This window comes from Thalassophryne amazonica, chromosome 2 (assembly GCF_902500255.1).
Source record: "Thalassophryne amazonica chromosome 2, fThaAma1.1, whole genome shotgun sequence".
NCBI classification, from domain to species: Eukaryota; Metazoa; Chordata; class Actinopteri; order Batrachoidiformes; family Batrachoididae; genus Thalassophryne; species Thalassophryne amazonica.
The window spans coordinates 127,960,011-127,985,329 of NC_047104.1; the positions used below are offsets into that span (position 1 = coordinate 127,960,011).

At 40.4% G+C, this 25,319-nt stretch overlaps 1 protein-coding gene and 1 long non-coding RNA gene across 5 annotated transcripts in view; both read right to left on the bottom strand.

Annotated features, from left to right (window-relative positions):
- The window catches only part of LOC117530084 (protocadherin-9), a 1,095,629-nt gene that overhangs the window by 1,064,486 nt on the left and 5,824 nt on the right, over positions 1-25,319 (bottom strand). The window lies entirely within an intron of this gene.
- Positions 1,837-23,527, bottom strand: LOC117530112. The gene is made up of 3 exons (XR_004566186.1): positions 23,483-23,527; positions 22,540-22,545; positions 1,837-2,054 (listed from the first exon to the last, which is right to left on the bottom strand). It is a non-coding gene; the product is annotated as an uncharacterized LOC117530112 (long non-coding RNA).

The following is a 25,319-nucleotide window of genomic DNA, read 5'->3' on the forward strand; positions in this document are numbered from 1 at the left end:
TTGATTGATTGATTGATTGAAGAGTAACTTTAATTTGGCTTTGTTATAGTTATTTGTTTTCACTTTGGGATATTGCTTATTATTATTGTTATTATTATTATTTCACATTTTTGTGTATGTAAGACTATGTATAAAATGCATGCATAAATATATACAAATTTATACATGTTTCACAAAATGGTAAAATTGTAAACTTTTAAATTTATTTACACCTTAGTTCCACCCTATGATCAAATTGTTCCAGTGGACAAGACAGTTTTGTACTTCCTTTCATGTAATCCTCTTCATACTCAACACAGAACTTGGCGTGACAGCCGGGAAAAACATGGGAAAATGCTGATTAGAACAGGCTGACAAATACTTGTTGACTGATGTGCATCCCAGTTTACTTGACGTTTTATCACAAGATCACAATGTCGAACAAGCGGACAAAGTAAAAACAAGAAAGAAATGATCTCTTGGAAACATTTATTATGAAATTATAAAGGTAGAATAGCACTGTCATATTAAAGCTTTTGAAGAACAGATAGGGAATTGCAGTTTTTGTTCCTGGAACTGGCAAGAGTTGACCTCAGATGTACTTAATGTATACGCAGCACTGAAAAGAGAAGGGCAAATAAATATAATAAAACAAAAACAAAATCAAGTCCATTATTTGTTTAACACAGCACATCAGGCAAGATTACCAGGAGTTCAATTTACATGAAACATCTCATATATATATATATATATATATGTGTGTACAATCAAGATTTACATTGATGAAGGTTACACAGTTTTTGTGAGTTATGGGGCAAAGCAGTCAATGGCTGTCATGTTTCAAGTCACGTACTTGAGAAGTGGTGGAGGAGGTGAAGGGGGGAGGGGGGTGGTGTTTGGACTTGCAATGCTATTATCACCACTACAGTAATCGTCTAGACGCTGGCGCACGCTATGGTGACAGCGGAGCGGCGGCCTGTGTGTCACTCGGCACAACAATGGAGTGACAAGGACGCGTCTCCCACTGGGATTGTTCATGTCAGGACGCACAGGACCGCTTTGCTTCAACAAAAAGAAAGTGGCTATGAGTGCAACACCAAGTAAGCACCGCCAGCCCCCACCCCACCCACCGCCGCCCGCTCAACTCTTCTGTCACAACTGATCAGAACACAAAGGTGAACACACCCCTTGATGATTTCACATTGCATGTAACAGCACTGACGCCGATAAAACATGGGTGAAAGGTGCGAGCCGGAGATCGGGAAGAGTAGGGGTGAGTGGAGTGGGGGGGGGGGGGGGGGGGGGGGGTGAGCAAGGTGTGGAAAGGACCGATGGGTTGGTCAGGTTAGGGAGGTGGGGGGGACACTCAGTGACATCAAAACTTTGTCTTCTTAGGTCACTTTTGTAGACAAGCAAAGCAGTCAAGAAACATTTTCTTCCACCCTCTACTCTTATATTTCAAATGTTTGAGAATTAGACATTACACGAGGTATTTGAATGTTTAAGCTGCAGTTTTTTCCCCTTTGTGCACTGTTAGAAAACGAACTTGAGTGTCAGTTTGATTGATTGCCTTTGAAAAATGGGAAATGTGTTTTGTGGATTAGTGAAAACAGCGAGATGAATTAAGTAATGACAGCTGCACAAAAGCCACAATGACTTTGGATTTGTACATACAAAACATTTCTTTCACAAAGCAAATTCCTGTAGATCGATCACCCGTCAGTTTGCTTTGTCAAACAGCAAAAAGTGAATAATGCTTGATGAATTTGCAGCTGAATGATTTTCCAGCCAAAAAGTAACAAAAGTGACAGGAAAAAACAAAAAAACAAAAAACAAACAAAAAAACAAAAACAAATCACAAACAGAATGCAACACAAAAAGCCATGTAAAAATAAAAATTGTATATGTCCAGCATTCATAGTTAATAAATGATACAGGGCATGCCAACACAGTCATGGAATAATATTAACAAAAAATAAAATATTCACTTAAAACAATCATAATTCCTGGTAATTTGCCATCATCTGTGTTTTAGTGATCTTGCCCTGATAGTTACAATAAAACAACAACAAACCCTATACATACACACACATACATAGATCTATAGATAGCTCTATCTATCTATACACATGTACAATGCATCCGGAAAGAATTCACAGCATTGCACTTTTTCCACATTTTTTTAAGTTACAGCCTTATTCCAAAATAGAAGAAATTCATTTTTCCTAAAAATTCTACACACAATACCCCATAATGACAATGTGAAAAAAATTTTGTTTTTTTTTTAGATTTTTGCAAATCGATTAAAAATGTAAAAAAAAAATGTACATAAGTATTCATAGCCTTTGCCGTGAAACTCAGAATGAAGTACAGGTGCATCCTGTTTCCACTTATCATGCTTGAGATGTTTCAACAACTTAACTGGAGTCCACCTGAGGTAAATTAAGTTGATTATACATGATTTGGAAAGGCACACACCTGTCTACATATGGGGTCCCACAGTTGATAGTGCATGTCAGAGCACAAACCAAGCTTGAAGTCAAAGGAATTGTCTGTAGATTTCAGAGACAGGATTGTTTGGAGGTACAAACCTGGGGAAGGGCACAGAAAATTTCTGCTGCTTTAAAGGTCCCAATGAGCACAATGGCCTCCATCATCCATAAACCGAAGAAGCTCAGATCCACCAGGACTTTTCCTAAAGTTGGCTGCCCACCTAAACTGAGCAATCGGTGGAGAAGGGCCTTAGTCAGGAACGTGACCAAGAACCTGATGGTCACTCTGTCAGAGCTCAAGCATTCCTCTGTGGACAGAGGAGAACCTTCCTGAAGGACAATCATCTCTGCAGCAATCTACCAATCAGGCCTGTATGGTAGAGTGACCAGATGGAAGTCACTCCTTGGTAAAAGACACATGGCAGCCTGCCTGGAGATTGCCTAATGATACCTGAAGGATGCTCAGACCATGAGAAATAAAATTCTCTGGTCTAATGAGACAAAGATGGAATTCTTTGGCGTGAATGCCAGGTGTCATGTTTGGAGGTAACAACGGTCCATCCCTACAGTCAAAAATGGCAGTGGCAGCGTCATGCTGTGGAGATGTTTGTCAGTGGCAGGAACAGGGAGACTAGTCAGGATTGAGGGAAAGATGAATGCAGCAATATACGTCCATCCCATCCAACCTGATGGAGCTTGAGAGGTGCTGAAAAGAGGAATGGGCAAAACTGTCGAAAGATAGGTGCGCCAAGTTTGTGGCATCATATTGAAGAAGACTTCAGGCTGTAATTGCTGCCAAAGGTGCATCAACAAAGGACAAAGGGTGTGAACACTTAAGTGCATGTGATTTCTTAGTTTTTGTTTTTTATTAAAAAAAAAATATATATATATATATATACACTGCTGGACTGATAGTATTGCACACCGGGCATTTGCCCGCTGGCCTAATGGCCTACTGGCCTGCGGATTTTTTTTTTTTTTACGAAGTAAAGCGAGCTGTGAGCTTTTCATCCGCGTTTTTATTTTTTTTGTAGCAGCTACGACTCGTCGTCACCTCTTAAAGCGCGGTGATAACAGCACACCTGTACTGAGCTTTACAAAGACATTTTTATGCTTTTTTTCCTCCATTATTTAAAGCTGAGCTGAGCCGCTCCGTATCTGCACGTTAAAACAGCTGATCCTCCGCGACGTGTCAACAACTAACACTATTTTCCACTCAAATGCACCTAAACTCTCTTTCTGAGGACCACATGATGTGAAAACAATAAAACTTTCTTACCTGTAAATCTGGTCATGTTTTCTGCATAAATAAATGTTATCCATTCTTTGTGCTCAAACGCCAAAGCAGGGGCGAATCTAGATGGAATGGGGGCGTGGGGCAAGGATGTCCCCCCCCTCACAACACCCCTAGATTAAAGGTCCAGTTTTGAAGCCTTGTTTTTACTACAACTACTAATACTACTTAAAATAATAATAATTTCGACAAGTAAAATGTTTAGAGAAAATTTAAATGTTAGAAAAATGTTAGAAAGAATTTAATAGTTACATTTATTAACAATGTAGGTTAGAAATGACAAGTTTTACTGTTACAGTGCTGTCAACAGTTAAATATGAGGTCAAGAAAGAGGTCTTTATTTTACTTTTTATAAAACAAGTATATATTTTCATTGAAGTCATGAAAGGGTGACTATAAAGTGAGTTTTGGCAAAACAAGTATCACTGTCATGTTGAGGTGGCAGAGGGTTGTTGTGGGCAGCTGGGGAAAGTAACTAAAAAGTAACTAGTAATCTAACTTAGTTACTTTTACAATGGAGTAATCAGTAATCAGTAATTGGATTACTTTTTCAAAGTAACTGTGGCAACACTGGATACCGGTATATAAACCCTCCTATTGGTGCATAAACTGGTAGATCGGCCCTTTAGTCATGATTGATTGTGGCCTGGACCAATGAGGTGAGGGGCAGGCCAATTACTCCTCCATCTCGGGCCTCGGTTGGGCTACACAGTGCGCCAGTGCCGGACAGAGTGATAACGAGCGATATGGATGGTGGCAAGAAGAGGAAAGGTGGCGCTGAAAGAGCCAGGGATCAGAAGAGAGTAGCCCTTCAGGCAGATGCTGCAAAATGTCTTAAAATAACAGACATGTTTGCTTCGCGTGGATGCGGAGCATCCACATCTGCGGCAGGCAGCCTCAGCAAGTGGCGGAGAAGAAGTTCAACAGGTGGACGAGGCGGGGACCACTACGGCCATGACGGTAAGTGAAGGTTAATTTCAGCTATTAATTGATGAACAGCAACCTAACTTGTTCATAAATCAGACATCTGTGTGTGAGAGAGACATTCTGATCTTCTGGTCCAAAGTGCTATCTAACTGGGTCACTCAGATATGAATTAAGTTTGGATATAATTTTCGTTCGTGCTAACTCTGCCAGTCACGTAATCTAGCCTAGCAATGTAACCTGTGCAAATGGTGTGCATGGCTAGCTACCATGCTGCCGCCGCCAGGTTGTTTCTTTATTCTTTATTCTATTTGTGTGACGGTCATACAAAGTATGCTGTTTGGCAAAGTCTGCGGTGTGGTGGCGTGGTATAACGGCGTCCCTGTCTAAAATGTATTTTCCCAAGTCCTGGCATAATTTCACATACCTAACATTTTACTTTAAATTGAGAGTCATTCTCTAAGTTGATTAGCAACACAAATTGGTAATAAAAGAAATCCTTGATGTTACTTGCAGCTTGTAGTGAGATAGACAACTGTTTTGTGTATTGCAGTTTCAAAAGTTCAACCTTTGTATCCAGTCATTGGTCCAGTCAACCATTCATATCTTGCTTTATATGATGAATTGTATCACATAAGTAATGATATATTATTTATAGTATACGAGGGCTGTCCGTAAAGTATAGGTCCTTTTTATTTTTTTCTAAAACTATATGGATTTCATTCATATGTTTTTACGTCAGACATGCTTGAACCCTCGTGCGCATGCGTGAGTTTTTCCACGCCTGTCGGTGACGTCATTCGCCTGTGAGCACTCCTTGTGGGAGGAGTCGTCCAGCCCCTCGTCGGAATTCCTTTGTCTGAGAAGTTGCTGAGAGACTGGCGCTTTGTTTGATCCAAATTTTTTCTAAACCTGTGAGACACATCGAAGTGGACATGGTTCGAAAAATTAAGCTGGTCTTCAGTGAAAATTTTAACAGCTGATGAGAGATTTTGAGGTGATTCTGTCGCTTTAAGGACTTTTCACGGTGCGAGACGTCGCGCAGCGCTCTCAGGCGGCGTCATCAGCCTGTTTCAAGCTTAAAACCTCCACATTTCAGGCTTTATTGATCCAGGACGTCGTGAGAGAACAGAGAAGTTTCAGAAGAAGTCGGTTTCAGCATTTTATCCGGATATTCCACTGTTAAAGGAGATTTTTTTAATGAAAGACGTGCAGGCGGATTGCAGCGTCGGCTCGCAGCCGCCGCGACGCCTCTGTTGGAAGCCTTGAGGACAAGTTGGAACATCTCCAGCTGATAAACAATTTCTCATATACTCACTCCACTGAAAGCCATCAAAAGCCGCCTGGATTTTACAAATGGTTATCAACACGGAGGTGTTTTTCCTGTGCCGCCGCGCCGTGTCGGCTGCGTCCCGACGCGCGGACCCGACTTCTTCTGAAACTTCTCTGTTCTCTCACGACGTCCTGGATCAATAGAGCCTGAAATGTGGAGGTTTTAAGTTTGAAACAGGCTGATGACGCTGCCTGAGAGCGCAGCGCGACGTCTCGCACCGTGAAAAGTCCTTAAAGCGACAGAATCACCTCAAAATCTCTCATCAGCTGTTAAAATTTTCACTGAAAACCAGCTTAATTTTTCGAACCATGTCCACTTCGATGTGTCTCACAGGTTTAGAAAAAATTTTGATCAAACAAAGCGCCAGTCTCTCAGCAACTTCTCAGACAAAGGAATTCCGACGAGGGGCTGGACGACTCCTCCCACAAGGAGTGCTCACAGGCGAATGACGTCACCGACAGGCATGGAAAAACTCACGCATGCGCGCAAGGGTGCAAGCATGTCTGACGTAAAAACATATGAATGAAATCCATATAGTTTTTGAAAAAAATAAAAAGGACCTATACTTTACGGACAGCCCTCGTAGCCTACAGTATTTCTATAACAAATGTTTTTATATAATTTCTATTTCTACATTTAAGTAACAAGGCTGAATGAAGTGACGGCTTTTTATGTCTAAAAAGTAATGTGACCTACTGTCAATAGATCGTACTTTTGATAAGCCTATGATAACTGTTTTTCGGGAGAACTTTTCATAATGCTTCTTATAGTGTTAAAATGTGTCTCCTGCTGCACATTGATCGGTTAAGGGACCAAAAAAAAAAAAAACACTGTCACAGCAGGCTTAATTTTTTTCCCCTTTGATACCTGGTGGTGGCCTGGTCTTGGTTAAAAATGCCCGGCCTGAAAAATTTCCCCAGTCCAGCCCTGTATATATATGTACAAGGTCTGTTAGAAAAGTATCAGACCTGTATATTTTTTGAAACCACTCAGAAGATTCAGATGGCTTTCGGTGGCTTGTCAGTCGTGTGACTATCGAGAAATTGTGGAAGAGGTGGGCATGTCACACACAGCATGTCCTGTGAGACTTCAACACGAAGGTGCTTTTGCTCCTCCGTCAGCAGCTTCGGCACGAATTTCACCGCCACTCTTTTCATGGCCAAATCTTCTGTCACAGTGGAATGTGCCAAAAATTGCTGATGTCCACCTCCTCCGCAATTTCTCAGATAGTCACACGACGGTCCCGCATCACCACAGCGTTCACTTTAGAAATGATCTGGTCATTTCAGCATGTTGATGGCCAACCAGAGCGTGGCTCACTCTCCACCATTGTGTGGATGTCTTTAAACCAGTTGTACCGCTCCTTAATCTGTGTGATGCCCATAGCATTATCACCGAAAGCCATCTGAATCTTCTGAATGGTTTCCACCTGGCTGTCGCTTAGTTTCTGGCAAAATTTGATGCAGTAGCGCTGCTCCAGTGGTTCCGTCTTTTTCCTTGCAATGAAAATCCGATGAGCGCACAACACACGTCCTCACATAAAGGCTGCTTGCCAGCAACTGATGCAATCGACAGGCATGAAAAAATTCACGCATGCGCACGAAGGTTCAAGGTTTGCTCATTCAAATCCATCAGGTTTTTGCAAAAAATAAAAAGGTCCGATACTTTTCTAACAGACCTCGTGTATATATATATATATATATATATATATATATATATATATATATATATATATATATATATATATATAAATTTGCGGGAAAAAATCCATTAATTGTCACATACAGAATGATAACAGGCTCAACTGCAGAAAAAAAAACAATATTCTTTTCTGCATTTTACTGTAATTAACTTATTCCAATACTATTTGATCAGTTTAACAACCTGTGTTTTCTAAAGGATAAGTTGTTGCTTTTTACTAGTATGGGAGGGCCTGCGACTTATATACTGGTGTGACTGTATACTAAAATAGCATGCGTTATTCATAGTAAAATTATAATAACTATTTTATTATGGCTTTCCCAGGAATCAAAGGACTAAAAAGTAAACTAATACAACTAATAAAAGAATAAATGGCAACAATAGTAGAGAAGCTTGAATCTTCGACTGGACTGGGTTGCTTGACGCGAGGACGTTTCGCTTCAAATCACAGAAACTCCCTCAGCTAAAATTCTTGCTCTGGTAGTCTGACTTCTGTATTGACTCTTGTAGAGAAGAATAATCAAGAAGTCACAAAAGCTGGAGTTTTAAACCTAACCAGACCCCTCCTACCGAGAGGCAGACTGCTATAGGCTAGTGACTAAACAATAGCTCTAATTAGCACCTATTGTGCTCTAGTTAGCACCCTCCTAATGACAGGGCAGCTGTCCCTCCTAATGATCGTACGGACCCTCTCATGATGGCTCCCTTGACGACTCTGCTGATGACGTGAATGACTCATTACCATGAACAAAAGACTGAAACTGCTTTGACCTGAGCACCCCAATAAAACAATAAACAATAAAAAGCATACTACAACAATGCACAAAAATTCCAAATTTAAGAGCTGATAATACAGAAGAAAAGGTGTTACTTTTGCTCCGGAAAATACACTATTTGTTTATATGTATGTAGAATTTTATAATTTGTCCTTATTATCCCACTTTGCAAGACGTTTCACAAACATGATTGCATCTGCTTTCGCCATTAAAAACTATTGAGATATTCAACAACTATAACTCAGTGTGGCTCAGTCATCCTCCCTTTTCAACTCGTTTCAATTTGTCGGATTTGTTAGAGACCCTTAACACATAGTACGAATGTGATCGAACTGAACATGAATTGCACATGAAGGAGGAACTGTCCGCAAAACATGTAAAATCGGAGCTGCCTCCAACGCCTCATACACTTGTTGCTACAACTATTTATGCACACCAACAGTGGAAAGACAGTTTGTGCGTTGTGAGAGCCCATTCGATCCCTCTCTCGGCACGTTTCGGCCAAATTCCAGGTGACACACATGAACATCTAACACCACTCACATGGCACTTAGAAAATGTGTGGCCATTCGCGCTGTTAGCATGACAACAGTCAGCAGATGATCACTTACAAGCTGGCGGTGAAATTTTTCTAAGAGCCCCCACGACTGTCGGCTCCCACCACAATACGTGTGCATGTGTTTCATGTGCTCCCCCCGCTCTCCCTCAACATGTGCGTGCATCAGGTTTGCGTGCCCACCACAGGTGAGGCACCTCTCATGTGATCACAGAGTGACACTTTGGTATGTGCACTGAATAGACAGGGGCCGTGGCCGGATGCCAACAGCAGTGACTGTTGACAACTCTGGTCCTGGACGTCACATCCGCAGAACACGTATCATGTTTTGACAGACGCGTGTGTGTGTGTGTGCTTGCTGTCCTCATGTGGAAATACATAAAAACATATATCGCTTTTGCGACAGGCTGGAGAGCGCGCACAGCACACAGATTGACAAGCTGTCCCAGCTGAAATGGACAGTCAGTTCATGTGGACACGCAGCAGGCGATCTGAATGTCACATCTGTCTGACAGGACATGTGTGTCCTGTGAGCGGCGCGCCGCAGTACTATATGACAAGCCAACAGTGCGACAAATACGATACTTTCTGTCACATATCAGCAGAAATACACTAACAAATGCTGTTTGGTCATTTATCACGACGCTTTTTCTCTTTTAAAAAAAAACATGTTTATGTTCTTATTGATTTCAGGCATTTTTCCACACCTTTTACAGGACAGCAATGGTAGTGCAGTTGTAAATTTTCTGGCTGGCAATCAGAGCTTTTGTAAATTGCGGGTTCGAATCCCGTAGGTGGCATGTATTTTTTTTCACAGCAGCTGCACGATGTGGTTACACATGCTCCAGCTGCTGAATCTCAATTTCGATTTATTTCTATTTATATAGTGCCAAATCACAACAAAGTTGCATCAAGGTGCTTCAAACAAGTAAGATCTAACCTTACCAACTCCTCGCACTGTGTTCCCGCTGCAACAGTTTCATGGAAGCTCGTGCATGACACCGTCATGTACTTATTTGTACTATGTGTAAAGGGGCCCTTAAAGATGTCACATGGTGCAAACTTGTATTTTATTGACATTTTACAGTTTTTACCCGAGGCCATCAAATATGGCCATCGGTTATTGTGAAGGCTTTACGTCTGTTCGTCCATCCATCTGTCCATCTGTCTGTGCTCAGCATAAGTCCACTCCTATTACTGCCAGAGTCTTCAAATTCACAGGGAACATTTTTTAAGAGGTACTTTAAGAGGTTAAAAAGTCACATTCTGTTCTTATTTTTATGGTATGATCTTGTGGATGTTAATTGGTGATGTCACTTCCTGGTGTCACTAGCTGCTAACTTTCTTTGGTTTTGGCTAAATATAACACCTTTCTTATATATTATGTAAAAGCTAATGGGAAATAAACACTTCTGAAACTGAAGACACTGTTTTTGTAACCTGATAACACTTCTGGAGGAACTTACAAGAGATTTTGCAGATGTCAGTGTGCACGCTAACTTCCGTTCTTGTCAAAAGCTCATGTACACATACACGCTCGCCCTCTTGCAGACACCATTAAAAAGTTAATTTTTTTTTGGACTGATTGACTGGTAGAGGGGCATTATTGGACATGTACAAATTGTACGTAAGACAATATGATTTTAATAATTTAAACAACTGCAAATTATAAAGAAGTCAATGCTCCTATGGCTAAGGGTATTTTAGCATCGCGTTATATTTAAAATTACAGCAAACATTCTCAGAGTTGAACTATTCTATGTGCGCTTGCAGAATGCTTCCTATTTAGAAGCGAAGCGGTAAACGCACAGATGTTACTATCCATGATATGCTTCCTCTGTGCGACACGCCCACTCAGTCATTTTGTTCGGCACCCCCACCCCCCATGGTCTGTGGGTGAGAGAAAGGTGCAAACCCTCATAGACGGCTCACAATAAGACCTCCCGTGATCGTCAAAGGTACACATCCAATCTGCGAAGACACTACATACACGTCCATGTTTTATATGAGGCTTTAACCCTTATCAGAACCTGAAAACTGCATTTTTGTTTTCCTTTCAAAATAAAAGACTGCTTTTATCATGAACATACAAAAAGCGATGTGTGCATTAATGTTGTGTGGGCCGCTGAAGAGGAGGTACTGCTGGCCCACCACCACCAGAGGGCGCCCTGCCTGGAGTGCGGGCTCCAGACATCGGAGGGCGCTGCCGCCTCACAGGAGCAGCCAGGGTGACAGCTGTCACCCATCACCTGAGACAGCTGATATCACCAGGGAGGTATATCAGCAGGACGGCATCTCCACCTCATTGCCGAGATATCGCTCTACTAAGGAGGTAACGAACTCAGCCAGTTGTGTTATTCAGAGAAGTAATACTTTGTTGCTTGTGCTTAGGTCAGCTGAAGACCGTATTGGACGTGGTTGGATAAGTACTCACATTCCAATCCTACAGTGCTGTTTTTGAGTAGAGGTGGAGGTGGTGTTTCCACCCTGTGTGTTGCTGGGTGCGGCCGCACCCACACCTGACTGTTTCTGTTCCCTTCCAGCAGTACCGGATCCGACGAGCGGAGGCAGTGGCCACCTGGGAGTTCGGGACTCGGCGGCTCCAGTATTCCCGGGGTTCGGTGGCAGAGGAAATCGGGTGGTTCCGGTTCGACTCGGACAGACATCTCCTATCGTCGAGCCTGCCCACACGACACCATTGGAATTCGGCTTACTGCTATAATTGTAATCTGTTGTGTTTGTTGTGCATGTTCACAACAGTAAAGCTTTGTGATTTGACTTCCTCCATTGTCCGTTCATTTGCGCCCCCTGTTGTGGGTCCGTGTACCTACACTTTCACAACAATTAACTCAGGAAACAAATTAGTGGTGATATCACTGATTTTGCTGATTGCATAAATACATTTATTTGCATGGAATCTGTCAGCCCTTCTTTGAAGGGCATCAGATATTATTTTTGTTGCTCAAAATGGCTCTGTTTTTCTTTATTTTTTATTCTTTTTTGGTTCAAATCCCAGCCTGACTGGAAAATCACTAAGTGCCCTTGGCCAAGGTTTTTAATCCCCTGTTGCTCCCGGTGTGAAGTGAGCGCCTTGTATGGCAGCACCCTCATATCGGGGTGAATGTGAGGCATTATTTGTAAAGCGCTTTGAGCGTCTGATGCAGATGGAAAAGTGCTATATAAATTCAATCCATTTATTTATTTCCAACCCAAACACAACGTATGTACCTGTTCAGGTGTCCGCTTGACTGAGGCTGAGCTACACACATGCATGCATGTGCACAGAGGCCACGGCAGACGAACGCTTTGACAACTTTTACCCAGTCTCTTCTGCAACACTGTGTGGAAATTTGGTCGTGTTGTATGTAACTGCTGTGAAACAATCAGAAAAGGACTTTTTATTTTTCTGATCCAACGTTTTGTTCTCACTAATGCTACTGTCTCTCAAGCTCACTCAACCACCGCTGCTCTATTTGTCAGTCAGCCAGGAGGAGGGGCCAACCTTGAACGAAGAAGATGTCCTTTACCATCACGCTTGTACATCAATGTGCCCAACATTTTACAGATAAATAATAGACTTGCCCTCATTCTATGAGACCTCCACTACAAGGGTCGATCACAACAGACTAGTGATGATGAACATATCTTTCGATTGTGATGACACAATGGTAATTATTAATTACCATTACCATTAACCCTCTGGGGCCGACGACAGCTAAGACCAAGCTTTACTAAATTATAAATAACTTTTTAATGATATGAGATAGAAACTTACTTTTTTTTTTGCTGAAAAGTTAACTCGCGGACCTTCGAGCCAGCCATCGGCCAGCTTTGTACTCCTCATAGAAGTTGTGTGATGATGTGCGCAATGTGAGTGTCCAATCGGAATTGGTTCACCGTCACATGGTTTTCCAAAATCCAATCGTAGGGCAGATTCACCTCATGTGAAAAGCCAAAGATCATTTTCAGGAGTGATATGTTACTAGTTGGCCCATGTGAATAGCCCCCTGGGTGCTCCAGTGAGTACATACTGCAATGTGCCCTGCGCCATTACGCACAGCCATCAGTGAAAGCATACGGGGCAGACGGAGAGCTTCTGATGACAATCTCTCTCATGCTCAAACAAAGAGTGTGTAACTATCAGGATTGCTCCACTAGTTTGCATGTGAATGTTACTGGATAACTCTGTTGCTTTCTTGGCGTAAAGCACTTGTTTACCATATCAATGGAGTGAGGGGGAGGGCCACTCCTCAGACTGTAAGGAGCCAAAGTGGGCCAAAGTGTGAATTAAAGCTGCAGCACAGAACACTCCAAAACACAGTAGAAGTAGAGGTTTGTGATGTAACCTTTGTGTAATCGCAAACAGAAATTGCTTTGAGATGAGACAAACAAAAGCATATATTGTTCAAAATGTGCATTTGTGTTTATTATTTGAACATTTTTTGTACAGTCTTTCACACAACACCTCAAATTACCTTTATAAAGTTTCAAAACAGTTGTTTATTATAGTTTGCTGTGTGTTTTGAATAAATGTGTGTGGAAAATTATTTTCAGCTTTACTTTTTCCTTTGTTTGTTTATTTTTCTGATTGTAAACCTTTATTACACTTATAAAACACAACAAATGCATATATATTATGAAAGCACAGTTTGTCCTGAAAAAAGAGAGATAAAACTTGATTGTGGGATGCAGGGAGAGCTGTTAACAGCAATAATAAAACATTTATGCCAGGCGAGTGAACTGTCCAAAAAATGCCCTTGGACCCCAGAGGGTTAATTACTCATTAATGGCAGAATACAGTACAAAACACCTTTGCTAATTAGACCTACACTGCCGAAATCTTAACTTTTATGATGAACCGTTTCATAAGGTAAAAGTCAAATTTGAAAAGCTTCCTTCCATCATGCATGTTAAAATGTCTCAGCATTATTGGGAAGTTATGGTCATAGCTTCCCAATAATTTTTCAACCTAATATTTAAGCATTGTGGAAAAACACAAAAACATCATCACTATAGTTTCTCAAACATGCGACAAGATAGGCAAGGAGCAAAATCTACGATCACAGTCGGCAACAATCACTTGCCTCAATCTATCTTCCTCTTTCAAACCACAAAGTTCTGCGTCAGCACAACCCAGAAGATATTGCAACAGACTTCTCCCCTCAGGTGCAACATTGTCATAGTTCATTAATCTTCTCAAACTTCTCCGGCTGCCATCAGCCCACGTACATACTAATAATCCCCTTATTAATGTGGCAAATGAACCTGCACAAGAAGGACGACTCCCTCAAGGCTCTATAATTACAATGGTCTGTACAAACTCCTGTTTGCATAGAATGTCCATTCATTAAACTCACTGACAAGACAACTCTAAGATTACTCCAAAGCTCCTTCTCCCATCCTGCATAAACGAGCTTTAAACTGATTATTCCATCTACACTAATATTTAATGGGCTGCTTGTGAGTGTTATTGTAATACATCTCATGGGTGTATTTTTACTTATTTGTTGTAGACGCAAAACAGAAAAGGGTATATGCAAACTCTTTGTGTACATACTTGAAAAAGAATAAAGTTAACATTTTTTTTTTAGTCTAACGGAATATTCATATAACTGCTCTTTGTTCCAGTTAAAGAAGAATCAGACAAAAGGGAGCTGGTAAATTGTGTCTGCAGAGCTCCGGCTTTATTTGTGCCTCGGATGAGCATAGCAGAGCATTAGTTGGCAACTACAGTAGGCTGTAGGTACACATTTTTTAGTTCTTGCATGTATTATAATACACAAGAAAACCACAATTGTGCATGCACGTTTGATGGTGCATGTTGTGTATGTGCACCAGTGCAAACCCACTGACTCAACTGAATAAAAAGCACTACTTCCATGTTTACTGTGGGGTTTATTTTCAGCGAATGGTGAAGAAAAGCAATGTACATGGTTCAGACACAATCGCACTGACTCCTTTCAAAGCCTGCACACTCAGTGGAACCATGTTAATGCGCCCATGACATGAGCCCTGGGATCTGATGTACTGTACATGGTTAATGCATCGCCACTGGGCATGTGTTATGTTGGTGAACTAAATCTATGTCTCCCCTTAAGAATAGTGAAAGGAAGAGAGTAAGGCTGATGGTGGAATGGCGATGATTATACTTGGTTTCTTAGATGCTTGTGTTGCCTTCCAAAAGTAGGACAGTGTTTTCATGCCTTTTTTTCACCCTCAATGTTGTTTACACTAATATAAGTCCCTTGAGGGTAAACAAGAAGATGAAAAAAAAATAGAAAAGGAAGGCAAGGATTGCTCCAACTGCTATCAGCAAAGTCTGAGGTCTTCACAAAGATGATTCCACCCGGCATTTGTCTGCGATGGCATAACTGTTTGTTTTTTTGTTTTTTTTCATTCCTTGTGCATTGTACTCTCAAAGAGGATGATTCAAGATGAAATTATACTTTAAGTGCTGCTCTCTTCAATGTTTAGTCATTCTTCCCTCTGCTTAAAGATAATGTTATTGAGACATGTTGTTGTTATATATATATATATATATATATATATATATATATATATATATATATATATATTCTGTATGTATTCTTGCTTTTTCATAATTGACTTTCCATTGCTTAATTGCCTTTTCATATCAACTTCATACAACAATGGTTGATTGATGATTGCTTGTTACTCATAAAGCAACAGTGTAAAAGCTAAACTTAATCATTCTGTCATACCTCAGTGGTGCTTAATTTCACAATTCAGCACCTTGCTGAAATTATTTCCAATACGGACAGTACATGGCATCGTAAACTGAGTGCATTTCTGTGTACTGAAAACAAGGAGGGTTATCACATAAAAAATGTTATTACACACACAAATCAATCAAATCAATTTCATTATATAGCGCCAAATCACAACAAACAGTTGCCCCAAGGCACTTCATATTGCAAGGCAAAGCCATACAATAATTACAGAAAAACCCCAGCTGTCAAAACGACCCCCTGTGAGCAAGCACTTGGCGACAGTGGGAAGGAAAAACTCCCTTTTAACAGGAAGAAACCTCCAGCAGAACCAGGCTCAGGGAGGGGCAGTCTTCTGCTGGGACTGGTTGGGGCTGAGGGAGAGAACCAGGAAAAAGACATACTGTGGAGGGGAGCAGAGATCAATCACTAATGATTAAATGCAGAGTGGTGCATACAGAGCAAGAAGAGAAAGAAACACTCAGTGCAATTATTGTATGGCCTTGCCTTACAATATAAAGTGCCTTGGGGCAACTGTTTGTTGTGATTTGGCGCTATATAAATAAAATTGAATTGAATATCTCTGCTAAGCATTGCAGGAAAAGTCTTTACTGATGTCATCCTTCATACGCTTCAGCGGTTGGTTAATTTGGTTTACCCTAATTCTCAATCAGAGTATAGAAGAAACACAAGTACTGTTAATAGTATCTTCACCTTGCGTCAGATAACGAAGAAGTGCAGGGAGCAGCATCAAAATTTACACATTGCCTTCATGGACTTTACCAAAGCTTTCAACGGCGTAAATCGTGAGCTGATCTGAATTGGGAGCTGGTTCCACAGGAGAGGAGCCTGAAAGCTGAAGGCTCTGCCTCCCATTCTACTCTTACAAACCCTAGGAACTACAAGTAAGCCTGCAGTCTGAGAGCGAAGCACTCTATTGGGGTGATATGGTACTATGAGGTCCCTAAGATAAGATGGGACCTGATTATTCAAAACCTTATAAGTAAGAAGAAGAATTTTAAATTCTATTCTAGAATTAACAGGAAGCCAATGAAGAGAGGCCAATATGGGTGAGATATGCTCTCTCCTTCTAGTCCCCGTTAGTACTCTAGCTGCAGCATTTTGAATTAACTGAAGGCTTTTCAGGGAACTTTTAGGACAACCTGATAATAATGAATTACAATAGTCCAGCCTAGAGGAAATAAATGCATGAATTAGTTTTTCAGCATCACTCTGAGACAAGACCTTTCTAATTTTAGAGATATTGCGCAAATGCAAAAAAGCAGTCCTACATATTTGTTTAATATGCGCATTGAATGACATATCCTGATCAAAAATGAGTCCAAGATTTCTCACAGTATTACTGGAGGTCAGGGTAATGCCATCCAGAGTAAGGATCTGGTTAGACACCATGTTTCTAAGATTTGTGGGGCCAAGTACAATAACTTCAGTTTTATCTGAGTTTAAAAGCAGGAAATTAGAGGTCATCCATGTCTTTATGTCTGTAAGACAATCCTGCAGTTTAGCTAATTGGTGTGTGTCCTCTGGCTTCATGGATAGATAAAGCTGGGTATCATCTGCGTAACAATGAAAATTTAAGCAATGCCGTCTAATAATACTGCCTAAGGGAAGCATGTATAAAGTGAATAAAATTGGTCCTAGCACAGAACCTTGTGGAACTCCATAATTAACCTTAGTCTGTGAAGAAGATTCCCCATTTACATGAACAAATTGTAATTTATTAGATAAATATGATTCAAACCACCGCAGCGCAGTGCCTTTAATACCTAGGGCATGCTCTAATCTCTGTAATAAAATTTTATGGTCAACAGTATCAAAAGCAGCACTGAGGTCTAACAGAACAAGCACAGAGATGAGTCCACTGTCTGAGGCCATAAGAAGATCATTTGTAACCTCACTAATGCTGTTTCTGTACTATGATGAATTCTAAAACCTGACTGAAACTCTTCAAATAGACCATTCCTCTGCAGATGATCAGTTAGCTGTTTTACAACTACCCTTTCAAGAATTTTTGAGAGAAAAGGAAGGTTGGAGATTGGCCTATAATTAGCTAAGATAGCTGGGTCAAGTGATGGCTTTTTAAGTAATGGTTTAAATTACTGCCACCTTAAAAGCCTGTGGTACATAGCCAACTAATAAAGATAGATTGATCATATTTAAGATCGAAGCATTAAATAATGGTAGGGCTTCCTTGAGCAGCCTGGTAGGAATGGGGTCTAATAGACATGTTGATGGTTTGGATGAAGTAACTAATGAAAATATCTCAGACAGAACAATCGGAGAGAAAGAGTCTAACCAAATACCGGCATCACTGAAAGCAGCCAAAGATAACGATACGTCTTTGGGATGGTTATGAGTAATTTTTTCTCTAATAGTTAAAATTTTATTAGCAAGGAAAGTCATGAAGTCATTACTAGTTAAAGTTAAAGGAATACTCGGCTCAATAGAGCTCTGACTCTTTGTCAGCCTGGCTACAGTGCTGAAAAGAAACCTGCGGTTGTTCTTATTTTCTTCAATTAGTTGTCCTAGCTTTACGGAGGGCTTTTTTATAGAGCAACAGACTCTTTTTCCAGGCTAAATGAAGATCTTCTAAATTAGTGAGACGCCATTTCCTCTCCAACTTACGGGTTATCTGCTTTAAGCTGCGAGTTTGTGAGTTATACCACAGAGTCAGGCACTTCTGATTTAAAGCTCTCTTTTTCAGAGGAGCTACAGCATCCAAAGTTGTCTTCAATGAGGATGTAAAACTATTGACGAGATACTCTATCTCACTTACAGAGTTTAGGTAGCTACTCTGCACTGTGTTGGTATACGGCATTAGAGAACATAAGAAGGAATCATATCCTTAAACCTAGATACAGTGCTTTCTGAAAGACTTCTAGTGTAATGAAACTTATTCCCCACTGCTGGGTAGTCCATCAGAGTAAATGTAAATGTTATTAAGAAATGATCAGACAGAAGGGAGTTTTCAGGGAATACTGTTAAGTCTTCAATTTCTATACCATAAGTCAGAACAAGATCTAAGATATAATTAAAGTGGTGGGTGGACTCATTTACATTTTGAGCAAAGCCAATTGAGTCTAATAATAGATTAAATGCAGTGTTGAGGCTGTCATTCTCAGCATCTGTGTGGATGTTAAAATCGCCCACTATAATTATCTTATCTGAGCTAAGCACTAAGTCAGACAAAAGGTCTGAAAATTCACAGAGAAACTCACAGTAACGACCAGGTGGACGATAGATAATAACAAATAAAACTGGTTTTTGGGACTTCCAATTTTGATGGACAAGACTAAGAGACAAGCTTTCAAATGAATTAAAGCTCTGTCTGGGTTTTGGATTAATTAATAAGCTGGAATGGAAGATTGCTGCTAATCCTTCGCCTCGGCCCGTGCTACGAGCGTTCTGGCAGTTAGTCTGACTCGGGGGTGTTGACTCATTTAAACTAACATATTCATCCTGCTGTAACCAGGTTTCTGTAAGGCAGAATAAATCAATATGTTGATCAATTATTATATCATTTACTAACAGGGACTTAGAAGAGAGAGATCTAATGTTTAATAGACCACATTTAACTGTTTTAGTCTGTGGTGCAGTTGAAGGTGCTATATTATTTTTTCTTTTTGAATTTTTATGCTTAAATAGATTTTTACTGGTTATTGGTGGTCTGGGAGCAGGCACCGTCTCTACGGGGATGGGGTAATGAGGGGATGGCAGGGGGAGAGAAGCTGCAGAGAGGTGTGTAAGACTACAACTCTGCTTCCTGGTCCCAACCCAGGATAGTCACTGTTTGGAGAGTTTAATAAAATTGGCCAGATTTCTAGAAATGAGAGCTGCTCCATCCAAAGTGGGATGGATGCCGTCTCTCCTAACAAGACCAGGTTTTCCCCAGAAGCTTTGCCAATTATCTATGAAGCCCACCTCATTTTTTGGACACCACTCAGACAGCCAGCAATTCAAGGAGAACATGCGGCTAAACATGTCACTCCCGGTCCGATTGGGGAGGGGCCCAGAGAAAACTACAGAGTCCGACATTGTTTTTGCAAAGTTACACACCGATTCAATGTTAATTTTAGTGACCTCCGATTGGCGTAACCGGGTGTCATTACTGCCGACGTGAATTACAATCTTACCAAATTTACGCTTAGCCTTAGCCAACAGTTTCAAATTTCCTTCAATGTCGCCTGCTCTGGCCCCCGTACGACAACTGACTATGGTTGCTGGTGTTGCTAACTTCACATTTCTCAAAACAGAGTCGCCAATAACCAGAGTTTGATCCTCGGCGGGTGTCTCGTCGAGTGGGGAAAAACGGTTAGAAATGTGAACGGGTTGGCGGTGTACACGGGGCTTCTGTTTAGGACTACGCTTCCTCCTCACAGTCACCCAGTCAGCCTGCTTTTCCGGCTGCTCGGGATCTGCCAGAGGGAAACTAATGGTGGCTAAGCTACCTTGGTCCGCACCGACTACAGGGGCCTGGCTAGCTGTAGGATTTTCCACAGTGCGGAGCCGAGTCTCCAATTCGCCCAGCCTGGCCTCCAAAGCTACGAATAAGCTACACTTATTACAAGTACCATTACTGCTAAAGGAGGCCGAGGAATAACTAAACATTTCACACCTAGAGCAGAAAAGTGCGGGAGAGACAGGAGAAGCCTCTATGCTAAATCGGCTAAGAGCTAGTAGCTGCGCTAAGCTAGCGGATTCCTAAAAACACACAAAGTGAATAATGTGTAAATAATTTAGAGGTGATTCAGCAGAGGGAGTGCTTTAGTTAAGGCACGTGAAGATTACACTGTGAAACAAATCGTTATCTAGTTAACTAGATCAATCTAACTGCGCAGATTAAACAGCTAACAGATACAGCAAAACACCGCTGTGCTCCGGAACAGGAAGTGATACAATACCAGCTGTGAGAGCCCAACCACCAGTAGAGGCAAGCAAGAGCTTTACTTCCATATCCGTAGCCATACATGTTTGACTATGTACAATTACCTCCAGATATCTCTCCTATTACCCTCTTGTGACTTGTGTTTACTCATATCGGGTCTTAGGCAATTTTATATATATATATTATTGTCACGTTCCAGGCAGAGGAAAAAAAAAATCAATAAATAAAAAAATTTAAATTTGAACATGAGATGGCAACACAGTGACAAAACTGGTAACTTTACTTTTCTTCCACACAGAATGTATCCACTTCAAGGCCACCTGTGCCCCATTAATCCATGTACATCCGGAGTTCCATCAGGAAGGACATCGATCACAAAACTAATGCCAAATCAACATGCAGTCAATACGCATCCACCATTGTGGTGTTCCGGAACAAAAACTGGAGCAGCAAAAAAAAAAAAAAAGAAACTTGTTATTTGTAACTTGGTTATTTACATCACATAAACAAATAAAAATTAACAATTTAAAAAGTCCCTTTTTTGTCAAAAGATTTCAACATTTCAAATTTGACTTTCGCTTATTCTCATTACTTTTTTTTGAGGGGAGAGTGATTAAAACACAGGAGTGCATATATTAAAGAAATCTTTTAAAATGCAGCTACCTTCCTTTCCAGAGTGATCTTCCTCTGAGGCATACAAAATAGGACAATCCTATGATATTAGTGTGTGCTAATGGTAAATCCAAGAATAACAGTAATATTCATGTAATTAATATAATATCAACTACAATTCTCACTGATTGTCATGATAATCAATTGCCCTCTTATTTGTATTAAAAACTTTAAAAACACAATTTATTAATAAATACAACAATCTAAATGTCAAAAAACACAGAGGGTCTTATTTCCTGAAGGTTTGTGTGATTATAAAAACACTTTGAAACACCATAGCAACCATAAATCAAGTAATGTGTGCAGAGAACACATGTTCACTCCCAACTCATCACATTTTTAGTGTCCCTTTCTTTCACTATGTGATGAGTTGGGTAGCCAAGTGACATCATTTACTGATGGACTGAGTGATGCGTTTTTGACAACATAATTTCTGTCATACATTGAACATAACTGATCTATGTTTTCATTGTGGTTAGAATTAGAATTTCCCTGCACATCCCATAGTGACACAAGGGGGCTACCCAATGCAACACATATTGAAGTCAAAATGAACCATCTGGATCAAAATATGCCAATTTTGGTGTGAGACTGTGTTGGCCTTGAGGGTTGCGTTTTTCAAATGAACAAATCAGCACATATGTACAATTACCTCCAGATATCTTTCCTGTAACCCTCTTGTGACTTATGTTTACCCGTATCAGGTCTTTATTCCATAGAACAGTGAAAAAACTGGAATAAACTAGGCCGAAGGTTATATGGGTACACCCTGAAATAGAACCAATAACACCCTGTTTGTCATAATTTTTTTCACTGTTATCTCTCCATTTCATGTTCCAGACATGTCAAGAGTTCTGAAAAATATCATGAAGTCAAATTGTGGGTTGGGGCTGACGTGACGGTAGGGGTGTACATGGCCCATGCACCACTCCTAAATCTGTTGGACCTGTAGATGAGAAGGTGCTCTCTGCAAAACAGATTCCCAGGGATACTGAAGACCAACAGGATTTTAGGTGTAAATAAAACTCAAGTGAGCCTATCATAAATGGCATACCATAAACATGCTTTATTAGGTGCCAAGACAGAGTGAGTAGCTGTGGTGAGATCTCTACCAGCCATATTATCCTACTATGTGGTAAACCAGAAAATAAAAGATTATAAGTCTGGAAGCCATGAACTAATAACTCTATATCAGATACAGTCAAGATCAATCTAATTATTTTATTGCTATGCCAATAACATTCTTAGACACCTCCTTAAAGTTAAATGACAATGTTGGATTAAAGATTATACCAAACGTTTTAGCACTTTTACTGTGTTAAATTACAAAATCACTAGAATATGTTACTTGATCATACAAATGTCTGTCTAGAAGTAATTAATCAACGTAATTACTATTATTTATTTTAAAATGTATACCATTCAGAAACACTGCCTTCAAGAATTTCAGAAAAAAAAAAAAAAATTAAACAGGTCTATAATTTTCCATCATATATGGATTCAGACTACATTCCTTGAGAAGATGTTTTACCAAGCATTGTCAAAGATGGCAAGAACAGTGCCACTAGTGAGTGTCAAGTTAACAATATTCAATGAAGAGAGGCCCAGTGACGTCCACAGATCTTTGACAAGTCTAGTTGGCTATGAGTCAAGAAGACAAGTTGTTCAGGTAGCATCCATGACAATCTCTGAAACTATCTGTGATGAGAAAAAGGGACAAAACCTGCATTAAGTTGGAATTTCCAACTGTTATTACCAAAAAGATTTCCAAGGTTAGCTCCCAAAGGCTGGTATATTTTATTCTTAAAATTCTAAATCCTGTTATTGAAGAAGTCAAACAATCGTGTGCCTCAAACATTTGATCATCTTAACAGCTGATGTCCACTGGTAAATTTAGACACTGTATGAAACGGTAATTTTGAATTATTTTCATTAATTTAATGGGAGTGATAATCTGTCTTGAGCCATAATATAGCTGGTAGAGATCTCACCAAAGTTACTCCAATTTTAACTTCCCTTCATTCACACCCTGACCATGTAGGGGCTATCTTGTCAGCTGTCTGCGGTTTCGCCATTACTGAAGCAGTACACACACATGCACGCACACACACACACACACACACACACACACACACACACACACACACACACACAAAGGCCACTTGGCCATTATAATATGGATATGATGCACACTTCATATTTCATCATTATTTTTTATATTTAATGTAATTTGTGATATATATATATATATATATATATATATATATATATATATATATATATATATATATATATATATATATATATAGTTCTCTATATTTGTTATATGTAATTTGGGACGTGATGGTCTAGCGCTTAAGCGTTGGGCTTCAGACCAGAGGATCCTCAGTTCAAAACCCAGCCAGACTCGAAAATCACTAACGGCCCTTGAGTAAGGTTCTTAATCCCCCATTGCTCCCGGTGTGTCGTGAGTACCTTGCATGACAGCACCCTGATGTCAGTGTGTGTTTGTGTGAATGCGAGGCATCATTGTAAAGTGTTTTGAGCTTCTAATGCAGATGGAAAAGCGCTATATAAATGCAGTCAAGCAGATGGCTGTGTGGGAGAAGAGTTGCACTACCAATATATAGACCGAGGTTTTATTCCATATCTGTCTTTCAGGCTACCTGTCTGTGTCCTTGAACAAGACACTTCATCTGTATCATCCCAGTCCACCTAGCTTTAAATAGGTACCGACCTTGGCTGGGGAAGTAACCTGGGATGGACTGGCTTCCCATCCAGGGGACGTTGTAGACTTTGCTTAATGCTATGTATTTCAGATATACGCACCAGCACCAGTGGGCCTAGGGCAAGGGTGGGCAATAAGGGCCAAGACAGTGCAGGGTTTCCTTGCAACCAGTCACCTCATAGGTGATTTCATCGATGTTCAGGTATTTATGTTCAGGGGAGAAGCTCATCAGCAAACCTACCTGCTGAGGTGACTGGCTGCAAGGAAAACCTGCAGTGTCTTGGTCCTTCATGGCACATGGTTGCCCACCCCTGGCCTAGGGCCTTATTATAGAATGTGTTATCACTATGCTTTTTTTCAACTTTTGACATTATTTTATTTTTAATAATAAACATACAACATAATGAAATAAATTCAATAAAAGGGGACAGCTTTTCTAAGTCTTCATTCAATACCAATTCATATCTCAGGCAGGCCTGAGATCTGAGACCCCCATTGCAGCCAGGATCTGCAATGGGGGTAATATATATGTCAGTGCATCCGAAAGGTATTAAGAGTGCTTCACTTTTTCCACATTTTATTATGTTACAGCCTTATTCCAAAAAAAGAGAGAGACATTTCAAGATACACAAATGAACTAACAATGAAAGCCATCAATGACACTAAAGTAAAAGATACAAATTACCGCCTATGTGTACATATTATATCTGATTATTCACACTGTGTAGATCAGGATGTGTTCTTACGGCAAAATGTTTTTTTAAACATATTTAAGACTTTCCTGAATGCTCATAATATTCTACAATGCTGCTTTTACCACAAATTACACAGATTTTCAGGTCCCATTTGGGGATCCTTTAATCCTGCCAAAAACAAAAACCAACAGTTGTCAAAAGTCAAGAGGCCACCTTTACTTCCACGTAGATGGACAGATAACTGGATTAAAGGTCACACCTTAAAACAGTACCTATGTTATGTGCTACTGTGATGGATATAGTAGTCAAGGGGGCGCTACTCCCCCAAAAAGCCAAAGGGTACTCTGGCCACTCAGGCCAGAGCCCGTGTTTTAACCCAACTGGTCAGAGCGTCTGCCTCCCATGCCAGAGATCTTGAGTTTGTGTCTCGAGGGGAAAGAGTGGGAGGAGTCAAATACACAACACAACACAGAGCAAGCCGCTACACTACTTTGAGCTGGTGTAACAACAAGTCAACTCTTACAACACATTCACA